At 35.8% G+C, this 11,313-nt stretch overlaps 1 protein-coding gene across 1 annotated transcript in view; it reads left to right on the forward strand.

Moving 5' to 3' along the window:
• Positions 1-11,313, forward strand: part of ING3 (inhibitor of growth family member 3) — a 37,719-nt gene that overhangs the window by 16,121 nt on the left and 10,285 nt on the right. The window lies entirely within an intron of this gene.

Genomic DNA, 11,313 nt, shown 5'->3' on the forward strand with positions numbered 1-11,313 from the left:
GCCCAGGTGTGTGAGGTTTTCAGTAAGGAAAAGGGAGAGAATGGATGAATGTTGAGTAGGTAATTACCAGTTTGTGCCTTGCCCTGCACCTCAACAGAATCATGCCAGTCGCCAAATGATTGTTAACCACATGAATTTATTATTCCTCGAATCACATTGTAATTATTTACCTTTTGCTGATGTGTTTGTCTTTTCTCTGCTATAAATGTTAAGAGTATGAATAAAATCATCTGAATAAGTTGATGGAGAAAAATGAGCGGTAACATGACTTCCAAACTATGATTCTTAGGGGTAGATACAGTTTAATGGTGTCAGATCTATTTTAGTTGAGTCACTATTTCTCAAAAGATAATAGAGTTACATTTTAGTGTCCTGAGTTTGGTTTGATAGACTGCAGTGCAAATAGCCTCTTCTTTTCAAAGTTTGACTTTAAACCAGGAAAGTTAAAGTAATGTAGTTTATGTAAGTTTAGTTTCCTTTATGGAATCATTTTCGGAGACCAAACAATCTTATGATCCATGTCTTTGCTCAAATCTTTTTGGTGTCTCTTTTTAAATTGTTCTCAATTTTATTAATTTCCTCAGTTGGGATAGATTTCCTGTCTGATACATAAGCTCATTTTTACAGTTATTCTAAAACAGGATTTGTAGATGTGCCTTCAGCTAAAGGGGCTTTTTAAAAATATTAACACTTATTGTGATACATGTTTTGGGGTAATTAAGTAAAAAATATCTTCCACTTAATAATTATATATTACATATAAATGTTTTGCTGTTTTATACTTTCTCTGCTTTTAGAGATATTCCTTTTAAATTATGACAAAACATTTATTGAACATTATTAAACCTTACTATACAAAGTAATGACAATACTGTGCATCCAGTTAGCTCATTCCCAATAAAGTTTTACCATTTTTTTTTTTCTAACATAAAAGATATTATATGCAACCAGGGCCCGGAGGGTAGATGGGGTTCTTAATCATTCTGTACCCTCAGAGCCTGGCACATTAGATAAGTTGAATGTTATCAAAAGGACAAGAAAGACTTTTTGAAGTGATCTAATCCAGTATTTTCCAAACTTTAGTCATTTGTATTTCACTTTTAAGGTCTTTATAGTATCTCCATAGCATCTGTACATCTATTTTTACTAAATAAATTTTTCAGTGAAATTAATTTAAAATCTTACAAATTTGATATTACTTACATAAATGAAAACTAGCATTACTTGTTGCAGATAAATAATTATTAAAATGTTAACACCAGTTGTACACCTTGGGATGCTTGTGCTTTGTGTGCTGCACCATATTGCCAGAGTGGCTAGTGGTATTTGAACACTTTGTGCTTGAGGGCAAGAAATTTACTTTATTAGCCTTGCAAGTAATTGCAATCTAACATAATGGAATCATTGACTTGTTCAGTAAGGAGGTCACTAAATGGATTTACCATCTCAGATTAGTTCCTACTCCCCAAAATATCAACAATAAACATCGAAGTGAAAGTTTTTGTATTAAAGAGAAATTAAATCCTGGTAACATTTAGCATTTGAGAGTTTAGAATGCTATCTACTTGAGAGACGAGTGGATGGGACATAATGTAAGTGTAAAGCAGTACGTTTTATTCACAGATCATTCACCCAGTAAATAGTGATACTACTTCTGGTTCAGTTCTACATATTGGGACAGTATAACTTTCAGTCAGTAAACATTTATAGAGCTCCAGCTATGAACAGTTACTTGTGCTAGGTGGGCAGTGATGACACTGATAGGCAATGAATATAAGCAAACTAGTAAATCAAAATTATTTTAGATTTTTCAAAGTGCTATAAAGGATGTAAACATATGAAGAGAGGGAAAAAGAATGAATAACTGGGAGAAGCTGTTAAGAGTATAGTCAGATTACCCATGGGACGTGCAGAGTGCTGGGGCACCAGGAAAGCCTGTGCGATCCAGGTGCACACAAGGTAGGCATAGAGGATGTGAAAAGTGGAGGCGGAGTGAATAGAAGCTATGCAGACTATCTCCCAGGACCATACGGGAAATACAACTAAAATAGAGACAAATCCTCAGAAAAAAGCAACAGAAAAGCAGCAGGACAGGACCACATAACCAGGAACACTAGTAGGATCTGTGGAGGTGCTGGGCTGGGAGCCCACGGACAGCAGCAGTCTTAGCTGTGAACAGCGCCTTTGAGGAATAAAGACCAAGCACGCTACAAAGTGCAGAGTGCCAGAACAGAGTGCTAAAATAGCCACAGCCACCCACCTGGGGTCGCTGGCAGAAGGAGGGCAGACTGGGCTGGAACTCTGTGGGGACACCTGGGATTTGGAGGGTACTCAGGGTTTTTTGCCGAGTTGTGGCCACAAAGGACGGAGGCCAGTGTACTCCTTCCCTGAGCTGTGCTCCCCTACTCGGAGATTCAGCCTTTCCCAGGTGAGGCAAAGAAATGCAAATTGAGGCTCATTAACAACCAGCATGTATCCCACCCTCTGGAAATCCTCTTATACAGAACACCAGGGCTACATTAGAAGTCACTGAGTAACTGAGACTACTAGCCTCCAGGAAAAAGCTAGAGGATAACTGAACCTTTCCTAGGCTTGTAAATCTACCCAGGAAAGTAAGACTTGACAATGGTGTTTAATGTGGGGCCACTCAGGCTCATCCAAACTCCGTAGAGGGAGCCACAAACAGCAGAACACCAATACCAACAGGGAAAATTTGGGAGGCTTCAGAACCCACCAAGATAGCCAAAATGGTGAAACAAAGAAACAAATCCCAAATGAAAGAATGAGAACTCTGTCGAACATGACATCAATGAAATGCAGCTAAGCAAATTATCAGAGGTAGAATTTAGAACCATGATCTTGAGGAAGCTCAACAGCATGAGTAAGGACATCAGCACCATGAGTAAAGAAATAGAAAAACTGAAAACCAACCAAGTGGAAATGAACAATGACATAGCAGAAATAAAAAACACATTGGAAGGACTAACCAGCAGAATAGAGGAAGCTGAGGACCATATCATGAATTAGAAGACAGGATAGAAAAATTCAAACAATCAGAAAACCAAAAGGAAAAAAACAATTAAAAACCAGGAAGACAACCTAAGAGAACTGTGGAACAACTAGACATGTAATAACATTAGCATTATAGGAGTCCCTGAAGAGGAAGAAAATGGGCATGCGTTAGAGAATATATTTGAAGAAATAGTGACAGAAAACTTTCCTAACTTGGTGAAGGAAGAAGGCATTCAAGTGCCAGAACCACAGAGAGCCCCAAGTAAGAAGAACCCAAACAGGCCCACACCAAGACACATAGTAATTAAAAGGCCCAAAATTAAAGACAAAGACAGAATCCTAAGGGCAGCAAGAGATAAGCAACTACAAAGGAACCCCCATAAAGCTCTAAGCTGACTTCTCAACAGAAACACTAGAGGCCAGAAGGGAGTGGCATGAAGTAATCAAGGTAATGAAAAACAAGGATCTGAATCCAAGACTACTCTATGCAGCAAGGCTATCATTCAAAATAGAAGGTAAAATAAAGAGCATTCCAGACAAACAAAAAGGCTAAGGAAATATATTAACACCAAACCAGCATTGCAAGATATGCTAGAAGGACTGCTGTAATTAGTTGAAGAAATAGGTAGAAAAATAGAACCACATTAAACAAAAATGGCAATAAAAAAAGTACATATCAATTATCACCTTAAATGTGAATGGTTTGAATGCTCCGATAAAAAGACACAGAGTAACCCTGGCCGGTTTGGCTCAGCGGTTAGAGCATCGGCCTGCGGTCCTGAGAGACCCGGGTTCGGTTCCCGCTAAGGGTGTGTACCTCGGTTACAATTTGTCCCCGGCCCTGGTCGGTTGTGCGGGTGGCAGCCACTCGGTGTGTTCCTTTCACATCGATGTTTCTCTCTCTCTCTCTGTTCCTCTCTCTCCCTCCCACTCTACCTGAACAAAAAATGGAAAAATGTCCTCGGGTGAGGATTAAAAAAAAAAAAGATACAGAGTAGCTGACTGGATAAGAAAGCATGACTCACATATATGTTGTTTACACCTCACAACAAAAGACTCATGTAGGTTGAAAGTGAAGGGATGGAAAAAAATCTTTCAAGCCAATGGAAAGCAAAAATAAAAAGCTGGGGTAGCATTACTCATATCTGATAAAATAGATTTCAAAATGAAGGCCATAACTAGAGACAAAGAAGGCCACTACATAATATTGAAAGGCTCTATCCAACAGGAAGATCTAACCTTGGTAAACATATATGCACCCAATTTAGGAGCATCAACATCTATTAAAAATCTTTTGGAGGACTCAAAGGAGAAATCAACAGCAATACAATCATAGCAGGCGATACTTCAATACCCCACTGATATCACTGGATAGATCCTGTAGACAAAAAATTAACAAGGAAACACAGACTCTAAATGAAGTGCTAGATCAAATGGATTTAATAGATATCTACAGAGAATTACACCCCAAAACTGCAGAATTCACATTCTTCTCAAGTGCACGTGGGACATTCTCAAAGATAGATGACATGTTAGGGCACAAACTAAGTCTCTACAAGTTCAAAAAGATTGAAATCTAGCATCTTCTCAGATCACAGTGGCATGTAACTAGAAATCAATTGCAAGAAGAACATGCAAAGACATTTGAAAACATGGAGGCTCCATAGCATGTTATTGAACAATGAATAGGTTACCATGGAGATCAAGGAAGAAATTAAAAACTTCCTGGAATCCAATGAAAATAAACACAACAACACGAAATCTATGGGATGCAGCAAAAGCAGTTCTGAGAGGGAAGTTCACAGCACTACAGGCCTACCTCAAGAAGCAAGAAAAATCTCTAATAGACTAACCTCACAACTTAAAGAACTAGAAAGCAAACAAAAGGAAAACCCGAGAGCAAGTAGAAGGAAGGAAATAGTAAAGATCAGAGCAGAAATAAATGACATGGAGACCAAAAAAACAATTCAAAGGATCAATGAAACAGAGCTGGTTCTTTGAAAAAATAAACAAGATTGATGGACCCTGAGCTAGACTCACTAAGAAACAAAAAGAGAGACCCCAAATACACAAAATCAGAAATGAAAGAGGAGATATTATAACTGACGCCACAGAAATACAAAGGATTGTTAACAGATATTATAAACAATTATACAGCAACAAATTCGACAATCTAAGCGAAATGGACAAATTTCTAGAAACACAAAGTCTCCCAAAACTAAATCGGGAAGAGATAGAAAAAGTGAACAGAAGAAATTGAAGATGTGATCAAGACTCTCCCAGCAAACAAAAGTCCTGGCCCAGACAGCTTCACGGGGGAATTTTACCGAACATTCAAAGAAGAACTAATACCCATTCTCTTTAAACTATTTCAGAAGATTCAGGAAGAAGGAAGACTTCCAAACTCGTTTTATGAGGCCAGCATAATTCTAATTCCAAAACCAGAAAAAGACACTACAAAGAAAGAAAACTACAGACCAATATCTCTGATGAACATAGATGCCAAAATCCTGAACAAAATACTAGAATCCAGCAATACAGCAAAAAAATTATTCACCATGACCAAGTGGGATTCATGCCAGGGATGCTAGGCTGGTACAGTATTCGCAAATCAATAAATGTGATACACTACATAAACAAGATGAAAGATAAAAATTATATGAGTATATTAATTGATGCTGAAAAAGCATTTGACAAAATCCAGCACCCATTTCTGATAAAAACGCTCAGCAATGTGGGAATAAAGGGATCATATCTTGACATAATAAAGGCCATATATGAAAGACCTACAGACAACAACATACTCAATGGGCAAAAATTAAAAGCATTTTCCTTAAGAATAGGAGCAAGACAAGTATGCCCACTTTCACCACTCTTATTTAACATAGTATTGGAAGTCTTGGCCTCAGCAATCAGACAGGAAGAAAAAATAAAAGGGATCTAAATCGGAAAGGAGGAAGTGAAACTGTCATTATTTGCAGATGACATGATACTATACGTAGAAAACCCCAAAGTCTCCATCAAAAATTTTACTAGACTTAATAAATGAATTTGGCAAAGTAGCAGGATACAAAATTAATGTCAAGAAATCGATGGTATTCTTATATACCAAAGACGAACTCACAGAAAGAGAAACTGAAAAATAATTCTATTTAGCATCGCAGCAAAAAAAAAAAATTAAGATACCTAAGAATAAACTTAACCAAAGAAATAAAGGACCTGTTTGCAGAGAACTACAGGTCATTGAAAAAAGAAATAGAGGAAGGTATAAAAAAGTGGAAGCACATACCTTGTTTATGGATTGGAAGAATTAACATCATTAAAATGTCCATATTACCCAAAGCAATCTATAGATTCAATGCAATCCCCATCAAAATACCAATGACATACTTTGCAGAACTAGAACAAATACTTCAAAAGTTCATATGGAACCAAAAAAGACCTCAAATAGCCACAGTAATTTTGAAAAAGTACAACAAAGTTGGAGGGATCACATTACCAGATTTCAGGTTATATTACAAAGCCACTGTAATCAAAACAGCCTGGTACTGGCACAAGAACAGGCATATAGACCAGTGGAACAGAACAGAGAACGCAGAAATGGACTCAAGGCAATATGCTCAATTAGTATTTGACAAAGGTGGCAAGAGCATACAGTGGAGTAAGGACAGTCTCTTTAATAAATGGTGTTGGGAAAATTAGACAGCTACATGCAAAAAAAATGAAACTGGACCATCAACTTACCCCTCTACACAAGAATAAACTCAAAATGGATAAAAGACTTCAATGTGACTCATGAATCCATCAAAATCCTAGAAGAAACTGTAGAAAACAAAATTTCAGACATCATATGCAGCACAGAAACAAAAGAGAAAATGAACACATGGGACTACATCAAACTCAAAAGCTTCTCCACAGCAGAATATACACTCATCAAAATGGAATGGCAGTGCACTGTATGGGAGAGCATGATTGTCAATAATATATCAGATAAGGGGTTAATTTCCCATATAGATAGAGTGCTCATACACCTCAACAAAAGGAAAACAAAGAACCCAGTTAAAAAATGGGTAGAGGAACTAAATAGATACCTCTCCAAACAGGACATACAAATGGCTAAGAAACAGGCTCAACATCATTAATCATCAGAGAGATGCAAATTAAAACAACAATGAGGTATCACCTCACACCTGTCAGAATGGTCGCCATCAACAAATCATTAAACAACCAGTGTTGGCGAGAGTGTAGAGAAAAGGGGATTCTAGTACACTGCTAGTGGGAATGCAGACTGGTGCAGCCACTATGGAAAATATTATGGTGGTACCTCAAAAAATTAAAAATTGAACTTTCATTTGACCCAGTGATCCCACTTCTAGGAATATACCCTACGAAGCCTGACACATGAATTAGAAAGAATATGTGTACCCCCATGTTTGTGGCAGCACTATTTACAATAGCTAAGATTTGGAAACAGCTCAGATGTCCATAAGTAGACGAATGGATCAAAAAGCTGTGGTACATATACACAATGGAGTATTATACAGCTATAAGAAAGAAATATCTCTTATCCTTTGAGACGACATGGAGGGATCTGGAAAATATCATTCTAAGTGAAACAAGCCAAACAGAGAAAGGCAAGTATCATATAATTTTACTTACATGTGCAATATAATGAACAAACTGAACTACCAAGCAAAATAGGGACAAACTTATAGATATAAAGCAGGCCGACAGCTGTGGTGGGGGAGGGGAAATTGAGCAAAAAAGAGCGAGAACTCATGGACATGGACAACAGTCTCATGATTATGGAGAGGTCAAGGGTGAGGGGAGGTGGAAGAGGGTATAAATGGTAATGGAAAAAATTAAATTAAATTTAAATTTAAAAAATAAAAGCATAGAAGGCCAGTGAAGGCTTCTTTCTAAACAGAGGAATGAAATACACTTTAGAGGAGATTGTTATATGTCTTTGCTTAAGCATATTTTGTGTTAACTTTAAGTAAGCATTTATTATTTTGACAGATTTTAAAATATAGCAATTTAGTATACAATCATGTTTGATTTCACCCTTAGCATTTATTCCTGTGACCTGCACTGACTGATGACCTCATTTATTATGTAAAGAAACTGGATTGCTTAAATATCAACAAATGAATGCCTTTGTGGAATTAGGGTTTAATAGAGCAAACTAAAAATTTATTTCAGTAGTGTTTTAGAGAAATTTGACTAACAGAAAAATATCTGTCTTCTGTTGCAATAATTTTTTTCTAAAATCCTGACACTCATAATCATTATACACTTATTTGTGTTCCTCAGCCAGATGTCACTGTCATAAAGCTGTATTAGATTGCAGTACCTAATAAAGTTGATTTATGTATACTCTGATAAAATTTGAGCTTTTAGTTAATGCTTGAATGATTTTAGCAGTCTGTTACAGTGCCCATACCCTTGAACTTGTTTCGTTTTTATACCCTGGTCTATTCCTGAGATGATTATATTTCAGGCCCATATTTTACATATAAATTTGAGAATTTTTCATCTAATACTCTAATTAAGGAAATATATAAGTTTGACCTTTTGATTTGTCTCTTATCCTTACTGTCTTTTAGTAAGATGATTAGATGTGGTTTATGTGCTAAGGCCTTAAGTATTTGATTCAGCCTAAAGATGGATCAGATTTTCATCTAGTTCAAATACAATTCAGAGATGGAAAGAATAATTTTCATGACTTATCAGAGACATAATTTGCCATCATGGTTTCTTTTTCTTTCCCAATTTGTCATCCTTATTCACTATTACCTGATCTTTTCATGGATAGAAATTTATCTCTTATTGCTGTGGATTTCAACTTAGAACCCTCTGTACTGAGTGCTCATTCTGAAACGGTAAGCTAGATTTCTAAATTTTAGAATTTGACCGCATTGGGAACCATTAATCATATAAAAACTTTTTAAAAGTTATAGGTATTTAGTTTAGTTTGGGTCCATCAGTGACACATGAAAATTAGAATATTAGAACACTGATTAGAGTCAAAAGAGAATAAAGGATTACAATTCTATGCAAAAATGTTAAAAAATGAGGATTTTTTGTTTGTTTCATGCAGAGGGGCCATGAAATATCTTAAATATCTTTATGATCATGAATATGTTAAATAATGCTGAGAAAATTATTTTGTCTCTGGAGAGGTCAGAAAAAGGATAACATTTAAACTGAAAGCACTGATGATTGCGGTTATAGGATATGATTTTTGGCTTTAAGGAAACTTTTGTGGCTAGCATTTATTACTTTAAATGGGAAACAAATCAATAAAGACTCTGGGCAGCTTTGGTTAGGAATCTGGGTCAATCTAGAAAATCTCAGTTGGGTCAGTACCCTCTTTACTGCTATAAATCAGTCTTAGGGTGTCAGGTGTATGTGTGTGCTGCAGCGGGGTAACTTAGGTTCTTGCTTTATCTGTAACTGTGGGGCGGGCCATTATGGTGATCATCTTTAATCATTCAGAATCATGTAGGTAGAGGAAATGTATTTTATAGATTACAATCAAGTTCAATTAAGCTCTTGCTATGGCTGCTTAATACAAAATATACTGGTGCTTTATAGTTTAAATTAAATATTGTAGTCAACTTAACTTTCCAACTTCTAATTTGATTTAGTATAGCAATGGTGAATCTAAGAAAATTCTCATTACCTAGTAATTGCTTATAATATTAATAAGTTCATAATCTTTTTTACGTACCAAGAGGTGGGAATGATTGGAAGCTGTCTTAGAAAACTGCCCACCACAGTGTGGTTAAGGTTTTTCTTTGTTTGTCATAGTTATGAATTTAGTTGTTAGGGTTATTAATTCTTTGTGTTCCATTGCCTTTTTTTTTTTTTAGCTATCTAGTATTGGAAATTCTCATCATTATTTTCTGTGCTTTCAGGTGTAATAAACCTTATCAGTACTGTCTTTTATATAGTAATCTTAATTACAAGGGTGGAGTGAGTGAGGTGTGCATGATGTCTTCCTGTTACTCTAACCCCCCTCTCCCAACTGAGGTTCTAACGTTCTCCTTCTCTATGCTATATATACCTATTACAAGTCACATCATACTTTACTTTTTCTCTAAGAATACTGTTTGTCTTCCTGTCTCTTTACATTCTAATTATTACTCCCTTTTCTGTCCATTGGAATACAATCCATATATTTCTTTTGTGTCTTACTGCCCATTGTTATATTTTTTATTTAGTTGCTACTTCTGACCCTTTTTCAGCTGTTGCTTATTTGCCAACATCTAGAGGGTATAGATATATTTTAACCTTTATTATATTAAAATCTTATATAAATCTTGATTTGTTAGCTAAATAATTACTATGAAGGTAGGGATTCTCTCATACTTCATGTATCCTTCAAATAACCCAGTGCCAAGCACATAATAAGAACTTAGTATTTACTAGTAGTATAATTGTAGGGAAAAAAGGTGGTGGATTTAGTGGTCTTGGAATTTAAGTATGAGTATTTTTCTTATTTCCCTTGAGGTTAAATTTTGACAATGTAAAATACATTCTTGAATAATTGAGGTCTGTGTTCTCACTTTATTTTTGGAAGGGAGGTTCCTTTAAAGGATGCTCAATTACCTGCAGGTTCTTTGAACATGAGCAGTGTCCATAATTTGTGACCCTAAAGGATTTTAAATATTGTAATTACAACTTCAACCAAGCTCTGAAAAATAACCTATCTGTGAAGATGGAGGGACAGCTGGGCTTTAAACTATTGAAAAATCACAAACTGACACCCCAGTGGTTGCTGTTAATATACAAAATACAAGTAACAAGACAATATTCCTTTTTTTTTTTTTTTCATTTAAATTATATTACTCTGAGTGAAAAAAAAAAATTGACTTCTGCATATACAAGTTCAGAGGACAACGTTGGGCATAAATGGTGAAGCACAATTTATTACAAATAGATTAGAGTTAGAGCTCATTTCTATAATGCATTAGCTATTGACTTTGGGCATGTCACTTAACCCATATGAGCCTTAGTTTCTTCTTGTGAAATGGAAACCATAATTACCTATCTCAAAAATTTAGGGGGAGGGCTAGAAATGATAGACCATCTAATGCACCAAGCATTTACCTGGTATCTAACACACACAAATTGTCTTTTACTACTTTTCTCCCCTTCCCCTACTTTTTAGATACACGTTATTTAATTGAAATTCTTATTTAAATGTTTTGCTTTTCTAGGGTATCATAGACATTTTGATATTTGTAAGAAAGTTACTAATTATAACAGTGATCCTGTGGGAAATTAAGAGGTTGA

This window comes from Molossus molossus, unplaced genomic scaffold (genome assembly GCF_014108415.1).
Source record: "Molossus molossus isolate mMolMol1 unplaced genomic scaffold, mMolMol1.p scaffold_m16_p_7, whole genome shotgun sequence".
Classification (NCBI taxonomy): domain Eukaryota; kingdom Metazoa; phylum Chordata; class Mammalia; order Chiroptera; family Molossidae; genus Molossus; species Molossus molossus.